The sequence below is a fragment of the Haliotis asinina genome, chromosome 11 (assembly GCF_037392515.1).
Source record: "Haliotis asinina isolate JCU_RB_2024 chromosome 11, JCU_Hal_asi_v2, whole genome shotgun sequence".
NCBI classification, from domain to species: Eukaryota; Metazoa; Mollusca; class Gastropoda; order Lepetellida; family Haliotidae; genus Haliotis; species Haliotis asinina.
The window spans coordinates 9,466,698-9,472,697 of NC_090290.1; positions in this window are offsets into that span (position 1 = coordinate 9,466,698).

Sequence of the window (6,000 nt, forward strand, 5' to 3'; positions counted from 1 at the left end):
AACATAGCATCACAGAAAGTCAGATGATGAGTGCAGTGTTACAGGCTAACAGGTTCAGATCATTACAGATTTTATTAACGCTTCTGTGACTTTACAAATTGAGTTTCCTCCCTTTCACTATCAGGTTGTTGGTAATTTTTAGGTTCTACTGCACTAAATCAGAATCACATGCTCCCCAAGCGAGGACCGTTTGTAAACAACTCAAATGGACAGAGACCTGTGACAGCTGTGATTGGATGAAATAGTGTAAGATGTTTATGTGCGTTAAAAGCACATCCATCCAGTAAATAAAACTAACCACAATTTTAAGCATTCAGTGCTTCATTTTTTATCACCACGACTTATGCCCATATGTGCACCGATATTTTCAAGTAGGTGACATTTGGTGCGGAATGGAGGGTTGATGTGTTCCGCTTCCTATGCTGGCAAAAAGCCGGACACGTTTGACAGAATTTGTCTTTTATTGTAGTTCAAAGAACAGACTGTACCCCTATGTACATGGATTGGTTGTTGATAGCCTGAATATTTTCCTCAAAATATAAGGTTACTACAGATGGGAAAACATTTGGTGTTGTGTAACATGTAGTGGTGTGAGTTATCTACCTTCAGATAAAAGAGCATGACAGCAGAATAAGAAAGCTCCATCAGCCTGCAAATGTGGTTTATTTATGTCCGCCACCTAAAGGTAAGGTGTGCTAAATATATTGATGTGTAAACCATACCTGGTCGATGTTTACACTTTATTAGTTGTTTATATCTGGACCCGTGGAGGTCCCGGGGTAGAATAGGCCTTCAGCAACACACGCTTGCCATAAAAGGCGACTATGCTTGTCGGGATAGGCGACTAACGGGATCGGGTGGTTAAGTTCGTTGACTTGGTTGAAACATGTCATCGGTTCCCAATTGTGCAGATCGTTGGTTATGTTGTTGATCACTGGATTGTCCGGTCCAGACTCAATCAACAGCATGAGCATCCATCTGCGCATTTGGGAACCGATGACATGTCATCCAAGTCACTGCTCCACCCCACCCGATCCTGTTAGTCGCCTCTTACAACAAGCACATATAGTCGCCTTTTATGGCAAGCACGGGTTGCTGAAGGCCTATTTTACCCGAGACTTTCACGGGTCTCATGGAACTGGATAAATCCATCAAATCCACATGTGTTGGTTAATTAGCAGGACAGTATAATGAGCTACAACGGCTTGATGATGAGCTAAGATAACACTTGTAAATGAGATGACTGGGTTTACTATGGTAATTAGCGAACGTTATTTAATTAGACAGAAGCCATTGATGACAACAATAAATCTACCTGGGCTTCACACATAAGACAAATACTTTTTCAATATGGTTTTGGATTTGTATGGATCTCACAGGATATAGTTGTATAAAAACATTTATATCTATTTTTAAGCAACGATTTTATGACTGCTTCCTTCAATATTGGCATTCTGCACTTGAGTCTTCATCCAAATGTAAATACTATTCACAATTTAAATCTTTACTTCATGTTGAACACTACTTGTCCTCAGACCTCCTACCATATCAACGGAAAGTTCTAGCTATGTTTCGCTGTAGCAACTTTAGATTAGCAGTGGAAACCGGTCGCCATACAAATACACCATATGATCAACGTCTCTGCCTCTACTGTCACTCTGCTGGTTTGAACTATGTCGAAGATGAGTTTCATGTCCTCCTTATCTGTAGCAAATACTCAGAAATAAGAAATAAGTGTTTCACAATCCAGCAGACCCATCCTCCTACAATTGAAACCTTTGTACGTTTACTTACCTGCACCAACATTAAATGTCTTAAATCATTAACTACATTCCTCTCCACTGTATTAAAACTAAGAAGTAAATCCACTACATCAACAAACTGACCATGTACTTCAACCATTATTCTACAACTAGCATGTATATATTATATATTTTTGCATGATATTGTATTATGGGCCAGTGGCCTACATTACTGAATAAAATGTCTGTCTGTCTGTCTGTCTGTCTGAAGGAAAACCAAGTTCTATGGATAGTCAACTTCGTTTCCCCCATTGCAATAAAGAAGTTGACTATCCATAGAACTTGGATTTCCTTCATCTATACAACTTCTAAAATGCCTTTCAAAGAAGAAGCCAATGTGCTGGTGGACTAATTGAGTGAGCACGTGAGTGAGTTTAGTTTTACGCCGCACTCAGCAGTATTCCAGCTATATGGCGACGGTCTGTAAATAATCGAGTCTGAACCAGACAATCCAGTGATCAACAAAATGACCATCGATCTGCGCAAATGGGAACCAATGACATGTTTCAACCAAGTCAGCGAGCCTGACCACCCGATCCCGTTAGTCTCCTCTTACGACAAGCATAGTCACCTTTCATGGCAAGCATGGGTTGGACAAGACAACAGTGGTCACTTCAGCATAATTATGAGCGCGTTGTCAACAGACCGTGCGTGGAACGCTTCAGTCGTGACCACGGTCGTTTTGGCGGTAGAAGCGTCATGGTGTGGGATGCTTCTCGTTGCATCCCATAACCAGCCTTTGCACAATGAAAGTGAATCCGAACGCTGGTCGCTACAGGGATGGTAGTTAATGGTGGTTTCTTTTCTTCATCGAATAGTCCCCCCAGGTAGTTGACCGGGATGATAATAATAGTGAGTGAGTGAGTTAACATTTAACGTCACATCGGCAATATTCCAGCCATATCGTGACGAGAACGATTAATCATAAAAATACAATGAATTGATAGCACATACATTGTAAAACCCTGTCAACGAAGGACAGCAAAACTAATTGGAATATCACAGAGTAGAATGTAAAACTAGTGATCAGACCTAAAACAATGTATCTATAGAGGACAGTACAATATAAAAATGAGCTATAGGTTGCCAACAACTGAGGGTAGATCACCATACTAAGGACCATGGGGACTTACAGTACATTTGCTTCCTGCATGGACCCTAGTTGGATTTAAATCATCCCTTCAGCTGTTAGCAATTTAGACGAATCTAGCCCTAAAGTAAAAGAACACTTATCGTACGGTTAAAAAGCTGGAAAACTGAAACTTACTTCAAATGTTTTTGGACTTAAATACCCTCTCAGGAGGACAATTATTTTACGGTACTTCAACCCCCTTTGAATGTACAGCCACTAACGATTTCAGTTACGAATTTAATCTTCCAATTATGAAATATTTATCTATGTACAATTCAGTTAACAAATCAAATTCCTTTAAAATGCAATAATTAAATGAGGACTAGTATTGCTGAAAAGGTCCTTCGTAGTTCGTGAATTAAAATGCTGATCCCTTTCATCACAAGGGATGCAGAATGGAGGATCATCACCTTTCAAAAGGCATTCATGAGTATATCTCGTATGGCCAACAAAATTACCGGAAAATTACCTCCTCAAATCTTGACTGACAACCCAAGTAGGTATAACCAACATAAGGTTTTATTTCATGTATTTTATTTACATTCACTTGCGTGTCCCACTTCTTTTGCATCAGATCACTGATATACGATCTAATTGTAGCTTTATAACCAGAGTATGGAATAAGAAGTGGTGTCACAGAATTGTTGAGTGCTGCCTTGGCAGGAAGATCAGCCATTGTGTTACCAGAAATGCCTACGTGGCTTGGTAGCCAACAGAAGACGATGTCGTATTGGCCAGTAGCAAGATCACTGTACAATTCAACTATTTCTATTAAAAGTGGATGTTTACATGACAGGTTTTTAATTGCCTGGAGGCAAGAAAGAGAGTTGGATAATATACTGTTTATGCCTAGGATGTCTTTCAATATATTTAAGAGCCGTTAATATAGCGTTTGCTTCCGCTGTGAAAATAGAACTATTATCCAGTAATCTGAAAGATATTGATCTGGATCGAATGACAGTGGCACAAGCAACTGCACCACCATCTTTGGACCATCTGTAAATAAAGATTTGTATGTATTATGGCTACTTTTTAATTGATTATATTCCTGTTTATACTGTAAATCATTTGTTTGTGATTTTTTAAACCTCGTCAGTGTTAGGTCAACTTCGGGTCTAACTAACTGCCAAGGAGGAGACGAAAGTAGACGGGAAGGAGATTTATCGGCTAGCTCAATGCTGCCAGCAGAAAGAAAAGGTTTCACTCTAAGTCCCAGAGGCGGAACAAGAGAAGACTTTTTATTTTATAGATCCTCTTAAAGAGTATTAAAAACACAGTTAAATACAGGACTGGCCTCATTAGAATATAGTTTTGTTATGTACTGTAAGGAGAGTTTTATACGTCGTTGAGTAAGAGATGGCTCATCGGCCTCGACGTAAAGACTGTCAATAGGAGAAGTTCTAAATGATCTAAGACAAAGTCTTAGACCTTGCTGGTGGATAGAATCAAGTATTTTGAGGTTGCTTTTGCAGGCTCCACCATAAACGATGGAGCCGTAATCAAGTTTCGAACAGATGAGAGATCTGTATAAGTGGAGTAGGGTAGTTTGGTTGCCTCCCCACTTAGAATTGGAAACAAATTTTAACAGATCAAGTGCCTTCAGGCATTTAGTCTTAAAGGATTCAATGTGGGGTAGAAAAGTTAGATGTGAGTCGAAAATAAGACCCAAGAACTTGGCCTCCTTTACTACTTTGATGGGGCTGCCATTTAAAAATAATTCTGGATCTTTATGCGGTTTATACGTTCTGCAGAAATGCAAGCAATTTGTTTTTGTTATAGTAAAGTTAAACCCGTTTTCAAGTGAACATTTATCAATTTTATTGAGACAAATTTGTAATTGCCTCTCTATTGTATACATATTTCTACCTCTACAAGAAACATTAAAATCATCCAGAAATAGTGACCCATCTACTGAATCACTTAAAACCTTAGAAAGACTATTGATTTTGATACTAAATAAAGTCACAGACAAAATACTACCTTGTGGAACACACCCTGATCTTGACGAAAGTAGTCTGAGAGGGTTGATCCCACACGTACTTGAAACTGTCTGTCATTTAAAAAAATAGATATAAGCTGAGGCAAGCGAACACTCAGCCCAAAAGAATTTAAATCTTTTAAAATACTATGCTTCCAAGAAGTATCATATGCTTTTTCGAGATAAAAAAAGATTGATACTGCATGGTGTTTTTCAATGAAAGAAGTTTTAACAAATGATTCCAAACGAACCAAGTGGTCAATTGTGCTTCGATTTTTACGGAAACCACATTGTATATCAGTGATCAGATTGTTGGTTTCCAAAAACCAAACTAAGCAAGACGACAATAATAGACATGATGGTGCAGATATAGTCACTGACTTCGGAGTTGGTGGGACAAAACAATGGAATGGTCAACCTTTTCTCCTGATACTTCACCCACTGAACACTCAGGGCATCTGTCAACTTGACCTGTCAGAGACAACGTCCCTCCACCTCAAGGTCTGAATCAGCTTGCTCAGTGGCTGAGTCTGGAGTGACCGGCTATGCTACAGAACACACTACCGACATTAGTGATCTCCATCAGGTCGTTCTGTTGTATGTGCAACTGCTGGGGACGGTCACACTCGTTGCTGACCGTTTCCCCAGCAGCCTTGATTTTCGGTATTAATCTCGTGACACTGTTGCTATCAGCACTGAATCACGTTATAAAAGCTGTTTTTCACGAGTTTCCCTTTCTGTATACACAGTAAATAATGAATCTACCACACGTCTCTAAGATCTGATCCTGTTTGCTTTAAGTGCAAACATATCAGCTTTCTCTAACTTGCTTTTAGTTGTATACTATTAGAAGGTGCAGTAAAACGTGTTTATTATATAGCGTTAATTTCTGTTTGACACTTCAGGGATAATGTACACATTCATTTTTCAGGAACCACTGAACATTGCAGAGCGTCGACATTGAGTCATGTTTCATGGGGGAATAGAATAAAACCAATGTGTCCTTTACATGTTATAACCGTGTGAGCTGTTTCCTATGGACAGTCTAGTCAGTGTGACATCGTGTCGTAACATCCAACGTTTACAGA